A 10,929-nucleotide genomic window follows, 5' to 3' on the forward strand; every position below is an offset into this window, starting at 1 on the left:
AATCTTATCTACCTCAGAGTCAGAAAGTTTTAGTAGTGAGATAGAACTAAAAAAGAAGAAAAACTAAGTGCAGAGCTGAGTGGGAAAAAGATTCGGTGGATTTTTATGAAACAAAAGCTTTGCAGTTTGAAAGTGGATATTCAAGCTTTCCCTACAGCTGCAATGTTGGTGAGTTTAATGTTGTTTAATACAAGCAGATGCAAATTGGATGAATGGGGAGTTAATGGATGGTTTATGGCAAGTCACTTCATATCATTATAATAAATCTAGAGTTGGGGGGGGGATTCGTGGCAACATAGCGCGTCTCTCTGGTGCTGCTCTGCTGCAACGGCGACATGACACAAACACAATAACAAATGCGCATGTGGGGGTGCGGTCAACGAAGGTTGTAGGTGGAACAAATCGCAGTGTCCGTGACGGCTGTGTTTTGGGGCTGGTCTAGCTGCATTGTGAGGAGACAACTGTAGTCCGGAAGTGAAGTAGAACAGTGTCTCTGACGTCAGAGCCACCCGTTAATCTAAAATATCTAAACCCAGAGATTACACAAAAAATAACGCCAGGAAAGTGTTCTAAATCTTATAAACGTCATTGATATATATTTTTTGGCAAAAAGGGTGAAGTGTCCCTTTAAGTAAAGTGTCAACATTCAAGTACTCTGTTCCAAGTAAAAGTCTGGAATTCAAAATCTACTTGAGTAAAAGTGCAAAGGTATTGTTATAAAAAATGTACTTAAAGTACCAAAAATAAAAGTTCTCACTGTGCAGAATGTCCCGCTTGAAATGTATTAAAAATCTTTGAATCTTTAATTGAAAATAGCAGATCTAGAAGCTCACAATGCGTCGCATCATACAGTGAGGTGTTTAAATACAACTGCTGTCTGTACATGACTGACACAAGACAATTCTTGGAGCCTGTGTGAGAGGAAATAAATAAAAGCTAATTATAAGTTATAACTCCATGTCACAAAGTGGCAAGAGTCTGAAGCCAACAACCAGAGTGCACCACGCCCATCTCTGATCCTCTGTTATTGACGGTAACGCCGACTGGTCATCAGGGTTGGACGAGCAACCCAAGTTGAGACGCCTCCTTACCAACGACGGCTGTGCAGGATTACTATAAAAGTGCTCCTAGGGCTGGCCTGGCCATATAATGATATTATATTGATCGAGACATGAGACTATAGATCTGGGATTAGCAACAATCTCTGGATTGTGATGGCATAAGTGTACTGGTTTTAATCAGCCAATCAACAATCAGAATCAACTTTACAAGTACACAACACTGCATCCTATATTAAATATATGTATTTATTTGTTTAATAAATCGATATAATCACAATACAATATCAAGGTTATTTGGTGGAGGATATCTGGATATTTGATCGCCCTGCCCTAGGTGACCCTCTGCATCTTCAAATGGCTTCGTGGATGGAACTGAACATGGAACTGAACATGGCTAAATGTAATGTTTATAGCAGGCACATTAAAATGCACACACACAGTCACACACAGTACCTGCATAGGACACAGTATCCCCAGTGCTTGGGGTAGTCTTGAACCTGCATTGTGGTGCGGGACGTATCAGACTTCATTTACTATTCAAACGTACACATGACACCAGGGGAGTGACGCACCCACCCACGCACGCACGTCGCACACCCCCACACACACCGACGCACGCACAGTCCCTACCTGACCCCACCCAATTGTGTCCCTCTGTTCGGCTCTCAGTGAATAGGTGAGGGCACCCATGCGAGACCACAGAGCTCCATTTCCCTAATACCTGCCTATGTATGTACTGATTGACTAATCCTGAGGGGCTTCCCCGTTCAGTTTAAAATACAAACAGGGAACAGGGAAGGGCTTACTAAGGGAGAGTGGGCCATTTACAAATGTTAGTTAACAATTGACATTCTACAAGCCTTAGTGCTAGCATTTAAATCTGGTGTTTTTTGTTTTGTTTGTCCGTCTGTCTGTCTGTCATACCATAGCCCACCTATGAGTGGGAAACCTGGCTATTACCTGTCTCTATCAATAGTCTGTACGGCGGTCTACAAAAGTCTGGGGCTCTCAAAGCAGCACAGACATGGTTTCAGAAAAGAACAAAAACATTTCTACCCTAAAGCCTAGGGCAGACTATGTGCTGTGACGTGGGGCTTTGCTGTTGACCTTCACCATAGGGAATATGCACAGTTTTGTTGAATAAAATTCAGCTTGGCTCGATGTTCCAACAGCAGGACAATACTTTCTAAAACGAATCAGACGCGGATGTAGCACTGTGAGCACAGGAAAAAAAACACGCCCAAAGTCGCTTATAATAAGCAGACCTGGCAACACTCACTGACTAGCAGCAGGGTTGTTTCATCATTGCGAAAAGGGCCTGCAGTGCTGTCACACTATCCATGGGATACAGACCAAGGGAGCATAATAGCAAGTGATAGGGAGGAATACAGAGCCAAACAATCACTGGCTTTAAAATGAGAGAGAGAGGGGGAGAGAGCAAGATGGAGAGAAGAATGATGAGGGGTAAGCCAAGCTCCTGTAGCCTCCGTGAGGCTGAAGGAGGTTATTGTGGAGCCCCCTCCTCTCATGAGGCTTCCATGCCTTGTATCCTGTTAACGGTCACAGAGACACACTGTGAGACCTGTCTTATTTCAGCGGTGTCGTCACTATCAACAACCCACTCTGAGACTTGGCTAAGAACCGGTAGGGCAGGCAAAAGCCTGCAACATGGCAACAGGGGAATGAAAGAAACTAGAACCCAGGAGCTGTCAACACGGAGGTGAAATGAGAGCTTTGTGATATATACTAGTAAGAACTGAGGACAATATATGCATTTGTGCCACGTCGGTCATGTATTCATATTTACATTTCTTTCCCTTTCATTAAAAAAAACTACAGTCCATCAAATGATGTCAATGTTTGAAAATAAAACTAAACCCTGGAGGCAATGAAAGAGCACATTAGAAGACAACACACATCTTGAATTTCACCCGATATTGGACTGTTGGATTTATTACCTACTCTGTGATACGATTTTGGCATGTCTTCTGTGGGCCCTGTAAATCACAACGTTGGCAGCATCAGATTTCACATGCTGCATGGCAAAACTTTTTTTTCCTTTTTTTAACCACGAGACTACGGAGACACGGATCAAGTATCACAATAATATTGTTGTCAGGTGCACTCCAACGGAAGGAGAGAGGCTGGCAGCAGCCAACAGTACGAGGAAATTGGATAAAGCCAGACTGAATCAATAAACAATCTAATTTGAGTTAGACATAACATTAACATCAGAGTGAGGTTCAACAAGTTGGTCTGCGCGTTACGGGGACAGCTGCGTGACACAGTCCATGGTAGCTTTGCGCGGCCTAAACGTCAACGACTAAAGGGTGACTGGGACAGTGAAAGCAGACAAAGTCATGGTGGTGGTGGTGGTGGAGAGACACAAGGCACACCAGTCAGGCACGCTGAACCAAGTGGCAGGCCAGCTCAGGCCCGGGACAGAGGCAGCATTATAGAGCTCTGGGCCTTGCCAGGAGGGAGGAACAATGGCCCCTGTGTGTGGGAGCCTCTGGAGCATCCTAACAGCTGGGAGATAGTAGAGCCACAGACAGACAGACAGACAGACAGACAGACAGACAGACAGACCCCTTAAACTGGCGCACACACAGAACACACGCATACAGTCTCTCTCCGTCTCTCTCCATCTCTCCGTCTCTCTCTCTCGCCTGCCTCACACCCACCTCCTCCCTTTTCATGCCAGGCAGGCAGCAGCCTCTCATTTTACTCTTTCTGCACACTCGTTTGACTTTATCCGATTCCTCACTGACTCTTTATCAGCTCTAGTATTCTCTGCTCGGCTAAAATCTCAAGAAGAGATGGAGTAGGGGGCTAAAAAAGAGCGAACAAGAGAGATAGAGAGAGACAGAGACGGAGAGACAGAGAAAGAGTTTTAGCTAGCTTGAAAAAAGATTCGACAGACTGGCAGAGGATCAGAGCAATGTCAACAAATAGGAGAGGTCCAAAAGGCCTGTGGGAGGAACGCCAAAGCTCTTCTATCATGGGGGCCTCTATCTGAAGAGCAGGGGAAAAGGAAAACGGCACACTGTACTGAAATGTCATCCTTCACAACACGGAGCTCAAAAACAGCATCAGATAAAGAAAACGCTGCGAACAAAACAACATGTCAGGTTGTATTTGTGGAAAACTCACCATTAGCCCAGGTTTGGCAACGTAAACCAAAGCCTCAACGTGAATGTAAACAACAACGAGATAGAATAGAAATATGTAGATTTAGGGCAATACCACCGGGCGCCGCATACCGCGGTTGTGGAATGGATATATGTGTCGAGTTCATATCCAAGATTATTATTTACTTATTTTCTCATTCAAAACACATTTTTGGGGAGATACGCGATACCACCATACAGTTGGTAAACATTCGCCGCAATAACAAAAAATCACACCCATGTGAACTGAGTGGTGCAACTCCCCTCTCCCCTCTCCCCCTGCCGCTCTCTCTCTCTCTGTAATTAGCAGGCAACAGTGCAACACTATCTCTCTCTCTCTCCGTTTCTGGCACAACAGCGCCACTTTTGCCCCTACTGGTACTCTAAACAGTCACATAGGTTAGGAAGGACATTGCTGTTCCTTGGAGTGGTTGCACCACTCAAAACTCCATACCGCCCCAGCAGCCCTATGGACCTTTCAATCTTTCTAAATACTTTGTCTGGCTGTGCTACATGTTTTCAAGTGTGCTGGATAAAGGATTACTGCATAATATAATGTGTGTATGTGCATATATTATATATACAATGTTCACACACACACACACACACACACACACACACACACACACACACACACACACACACACACACACACACACACACACACACACACACACACACACACACACACACACACACACACACACACACACACACACACACACACACACACACACACACACACACACACACACACACACACAGAGAGATAAAGGAAAACCCAACGACAAAAGTGTACCCTTCAAAGATAACACGGCCAGCGGCTGAAGAGACCACAGCAAGCTGAGGTTGATGCTCCTCTGTGTGCAAACTGTGCATCTCGACTTAAATGTAATCACTGTATCCTATAGATAACAGTGCTATAGCTATGGGGATAGACACCAGGTGGGGATAACCAAGTGATTAGGTGCATGGCAGCCAGTCACTCTGTATAAATATAAAATCACACCCGCGCAGTGAGGTGAGGGCCGCTCTTATCATCATACATCATCTCATTCTGGACGATCACAATTTGCGTCCTCACTGTTGTCTTCAATGTTTGCGTTTACACAAACCCTACAAACCCCTCAAAGCTGGACATAGGAGGGGATAAGCACCCCTCAAAAATGTAGGCAATGTGTGTATGCGCAATCAGCACTTATCATCCCGCACAAAGCTGCAACAGAAATTATTCCATAGCTCCCGCGCAGTGAAGCAGTCATGTGATATTTTGGGTGCTGTGGCTGCAAAAGAAAACGGATAAAATGAACAGCTGTGAAGGACCACTGCAATGCTGCCTCGAATACACACAGTATTCACAGTAGGAAATAATATATCTATATCATACATGACATCCATTCGAAAGCCAAATTGACAGATGAGCCAATTCAGTATTATTCATTCATTGAAAACATCAAACATGTTAAAAAATAGTGCCAATAGTGCTCTGATTCACATCTAAATCATGCAAGGCAGGCTGAGGTGGCTTTTTCTGGATAAAATCAAGTATTTGAGTGTGTGTGTATACTTTAGTCTACAACTTGGCCCAAATATTTCTAAGAATGACTGATTTGTCTCAATATTATAACAGTGTCTGAACATATAAAGAACACACTGCAAGACACACAAAATCCACATCTCCATGGATTCTCAATCTCAAAACAGAGTTGTATTTGGGACAAGAATAACAGAAGTGCAGCTATCGGTGCATCTAGAGACATACTTGTATCAGGCTGGCTCCTACACTGTAGTGGCTAGACAGTCCTAATGTGGGGTTGTTTAACAATGTCCCAAAATGTCAATGAATCTCTAGAGAACACTAATATGTCCTGTTTTTCAACGCCCCAAAATAGTCCAGTTGTGTGGTTTCCGAGTGAGCGCAGCATTCTTAATTCTTATACGAATTATTCTATTATGCCTATTACGCAGTGGGTAGCCTGGCCCAGCCAGCGTGATTTCTGGTCTAGAGGGACGGGTGACGCCGGGATCAGCCCCCTCCTCCCCCTGGTAGAAAAACAACAACTTGGAGCAACGCCGCTCTGCACTGTAGTTCACTCCCACTCCTAGACCAGGAGCAACGCCGCTCTGCACTGTAGTTCACTCCCACTCCTAGACCAGGAACAACGCCGCTCTGCACTGTAGTTCACTCCCACTCCTAGACCAGGAACAACGCCGCTCTGCACTGTAGTTCACTCCCACTCCTAGACCAGGAACAACGCCGCTCTGCACTGTAGTTCACTCCCACTCCTAGACCAGGAACAACGCCACTCTGCACTGTAGTTCACTCCCACTCCTAGACCAGGAACAACGCCGCTCTGCACTGTAGTTCACTCCCACTCCTAGACCAGGAACAACGCCACTCTGCACTGTAGTTCACTCCCACTCCTAGACCAGGAACAACGCCGCTCTGCACTGTAGTTCACTCCCACTCCTAGACCAGGAACAACGCCGCTCTGCACTGTAGTTCACTCCGACTCCTAGACCAGGAACAACGCCGCTCTGCACTGTAGTTCACTCCCACTCCTAGACCAGGAAATGTGTCTCGTTTGCCAAGGCTTTTCTTTTTCTTGTGACAAAAAGCCTGCGCTCTCCGAAGCTACGCAGTGGCAGGGGCGAATAAAGTGTTTATAACACTTTGTAGACAGGGGTCCTTTTGCGTTTTGGTCGGAAATTTGCTCAACTTCCCAAAATGAATTCGTTTATGAAACTTTCTGCCTGGATTGGCAGCAGCGAGGCCTTGAAAGTGAACCGATCTGAATTCCTTGAGCTTTATACTGTAAATCCTCAAAGCGTAGCAGGAGTATTGATTCTGCTGAAGCAGGCAAGCAGCAATGCTCCATATGGTGTGTGTGCACCACTTCTTATTTACTAATCTACTGAGAAGCGCTGCAGATAGGCTGGCATATAAAACACATGGGGTAATGCATTCAGCATCAACGATGGCTTGGATGTAGCATTCCCGACACAAGCTGCTCAACTCTAACATCCATTTCACAACAGATAACAAGAAGTAAACCTTCACTTAAAGCTAAACAAGATAATTGATCCGTTTAGTTTCCCAAGCCTCTTACAAAAGGATCTTGTGTTGTTGCAACCATAGTTATGTTAACTACATTTCATGTTATAGGCAATATAACCCATCTACAATAGCACAGTGCCATTACCATCATTTCAAGCCCCATGTGTACAGTACAAGCTTTTACCTGATTGGATGCCGGCTGTGATGGGGAGAATCACTGTCTGCAAAGCATTAGACTTCAATTTTGAACATGTCTACTTTTCGTGCTACATCTGGAGTAGGATACTATGAATAATGGTTTCCAATTTCACTAAGCGTGATTTGTACTACTAGACTGATGGTTACCATCCCCCATGAAACCAAGCTAGTTGGAATACGACCCCAGCCCCTAGCCTCAATGCATTCTTCGTGGGAAAATTAAACCACGGCATGGCATTGGCATTGAGATCCTGTGTTTGAGTAGAACCACCAATGCCAAACTCTCTCTGGTTCTGAATCACCAACATATCTTTCTGGAGCATTTGATTGACATTTGATCAATTCAAATTGTAACTGATCAAATAGAATAAATTAGCTAAGGCTGCAATACACACGCAGATAGGCTGCTACATTATCTAGCTGGATATGAAATAGTCACATGACTTATTTCCATTGCGGTCCTGTAGACTTGGTTGGAAGCCTGTGGTGTAGCTTGTAAACTACTCAAAGCACGTTATAAATCAACACAATCATATTCCACAGATCACACATTACAAAAAAACGACCCTCTACTATAACTTGCAATGCACGTTCTCTGGTATGGTAAATTAGAGCCAATTTGTATGTATGTTTCTCAAAACTACTCACAGCATTAACACATTCACATAACACATTCTTCTCCACTTTCCACATATTCTTCTAAACTTTAGATGGAGAACGATGGAATAAAATCCCCCCAAAAAGATAAATATATTCATACTGTTTAGATTACAAAGAAAAAGTAGCCTAATTCTCCCTAACCTGCTTCTTAAATTGGACACAGTGTACACACACTACAGCCCTGACTGTTGCTCCACATGATAATCTTCCATGCAGCAGCAGAAGGTAAATACAGTGCTCGTGCTGCAAGCTGAGATAATGCAGTATGCAGATGTGCAGTTTCAATCACCTCATCAGTCAATTGGGGTCCACGTTGTCATGGCAGCAATCAAGCAATTAGTCCAAAGAAGCAAACCCCATTCCGCATGTCACCTGTGTGTGTGTGTGTGTGTGTGTGTGTGTGTGTGTGTGTGTGTGTGTGTGTGTGTGTGTGTGTGTGAGAGAGAGTCTACTCATGGCCAGACAGTGTTGAATTACCACTAACGGTATATAGACAGACCGCTAGTTGGATTTTGAGAAGTGTAAAACGTTTCGATAAGAACGAACATGTAGACAACTGGACAGACAGTATGGCTAGCGATGGCAAACGCGGAGGAATTGTATGGTGTAGTTCATAAAATCCTCTCTATTCCTACTGTACTTACATAACACGAAATTCATTATGGAAATTACCTGAGTGAGATGTTTGTTCAGCTCCTCCTTATTTTCTTGCCATTCTTATTGTGGTAGAGAGCATGCCACCGTGTCCAAAAATGTAGTAAATATCCAGCTTCGGTCCATTATAATAACAGTACAGTCAGCCACCGACGAGCTCGGTGAAATGAGTGCTGAGTGGGGTCTTGGAGAGGCAGTAGTGGGAAGGAGAGGAAGAGAGGGATCAAGGCACTGTGTTGGTTTTCCAAAGGGATCCACGCCACGGATGTTTTGCGATCTGGGCTGGAAACCCGCTCCGGTCAAGGCGGCGACGGGTTTAATAACAAGCCGATGCGACAGTTCTCCCCGCACGCAGGGAAGCCGTAGTTTTCCGCTGCAGCAGCCGACGTGCGTTCAAAATAGCACGCAAGAAAATGTACCTATTGTGCGCTGTGATAATGGTACGTACCACTCTATTCTATTGTTGGGGCGCGAGAGAGCGTCCCGTCACTCCGCGCAACCACTGTGTTGGCTGCCACGTTTTGAGAGAGAAACAAGCAACCAGCGTCCAGCTCTATTAAAACTAGCCCAAAATAAGCGAGCCCTTGGCCCCTTGAGGATTTTTGAAACATTTTAATACAAATATTGTAGGCCTCCGGAGTCCATATACAAATACATATTAATCTGGGAGTCCTTGAGTTGAAAATGTTTTTTTTTTAAACATTAGGAAGCCCCAAAAAACTACCAATATTTACAAGCAACTTTACAGAAAAAGTCGCTTATAATAAGCAGACATGGCAACACTATACGTGCAACGCGAAAATGTGCACACGTTGGTTTGATTGACCAGTTTAAGGAAAAAGTACTCGAATGTTTTACTTGAGTAAAAATATCATTCATTCATCATAGTAGTTAGTAGATTGATTGATTGATTGATTGATTGATTGATTGATTGATTGATTGATTTATACTTTTATTAAGAGTATGCAGAATGGGTACATTTCAAACGAAAGCAATACAAAAACTGTTACTAGTCTGTGGACGACACCATGATAAAGCATTACACTTGGTCCACAGGGTCCACCATTTTCAATTCATCACAGTAGAAATACTCGTGAAAGTCCGGAATTAAAAATGTACTTGATTAAAAGTACAAAAGTATTGGCATAAAAATGTACTTAAAGTAAAAGTAAAAGTACCATTGATTGATTGATTGATTGATTGATTGATTGATTGATTGATTGATTGATTGATTGATTGATTGATTGATTGATTGATTGAATACTTTATTAGGCAGAAATGTAAACAGTCAGTACAGTCAGCATATCACAGAAAAAGGTCTTGTTTCCATTCATTTTCAAATGGCCGAAATGTAAGTGGTTACATGGTATAGTGGTATGTTTTACCACTATATAGCGCCTTGCTTTACAGAGATTGTGCATTACATTCACCCATTCACACCAGGGACGTGGTGGGCCCATAATTCAGCCCGGGAAGTGGAGTTGCGGAGGCATATATGGAGGTGTGATGTCACGAGGCCTGACCATATATAGAGGCGTGATGTCACGAGGCATGACCATATATGGAGGCGTGACTGACATTCAGGTTCATAGTAAACTCAGAGTGCTGAGTAAACTACGTCACCAGGCTTTCACATATAGTATAGGCAAGTTGAACGATGCAAGTTGGAAATGCATACCCCACCCAAATATTATGTCTGTGTCCCTTTTATGCCCATATATGGAGTTCTTTGTCAGGTATGCCCAAATATGGAGTCTATTCAGACATCAGAATGATGTCAGAACCGGACAGCTCCATATATGGACAGTGGGCAGGGGCCCTGTCTGGACAGCTCCATATATGGACACTGGGCAGAGGCCTTTTTTCTGGACAACCGTGGTGTCAGAAGTGATGTCAGCTGTGTCCCCTTTTATGCACATGGAGTTCTTTGTTAAGCATGCCCAAATATGGAGTCTGGCCCGGGCAGAGGGCTTTTGTGGCGGTTCTGGACAACCATGGGTCCGACCGACTCGACACCGGGCACTGCACTCCCTGTGGGGGTGTGGAACGCGTGTGTCGAATTTGAAGTCGGTGGGGCGAACGGTTCTGGAGTTACGTGGATTTCAGACGTACACACGTACACACACAT

The 10,929-nt window shown here is 44.2% G+C and overlaps 1 protein-coding gene and 1 long non-coding RNA gene across 5 annotated transcripts in view; one reads left to right on the forward strand and one right to left on the reverse strand.

Moving 5' to 3' along the window:
• wasf1 (WASP family member 1) overlaps nt 1-9,311 on the reverse strand; it is a 111,228-nt gene extending 101,917 nt beyond the window's left edge. For 3 of the 4 annotated variants that reach the window (XR_013792122.1, XM_079526705.1, XM_079526704.1), the window contains exon 1: nt 8,820-9,311. The gene's annotated coding sequence lies outside the window, so the exon portion shown is untranslated. Of the gene's footprint in view, nt 1-8,288; nt 8,342-8,819 lie in introns of those variants that run through there. The other variant, XM_079526703.1, reaches the window with a different exon arrangement.
• The window catches only part of LOC306940467, a 560,182-nt gene that overhangs the window by 222,884 nt on the left and 326,369 nt on the right, over nt 1-10,929 (forward strand). The gene's annotated exons all lie outside the window — the stretch shown is intronic.

The sequence above is a fragment of the Electrona antarctica genome, assembly GCF_951216825.1.
Source record: "Electrona antarctica genome assembly, chromosome: 17".
NCBI classification, from domain to species: Eukaryota; Metazoa; Chordata; class Actinopteri; order Myctophiformes; family Myctophidae; genus Electrona; species Electrona antarctica.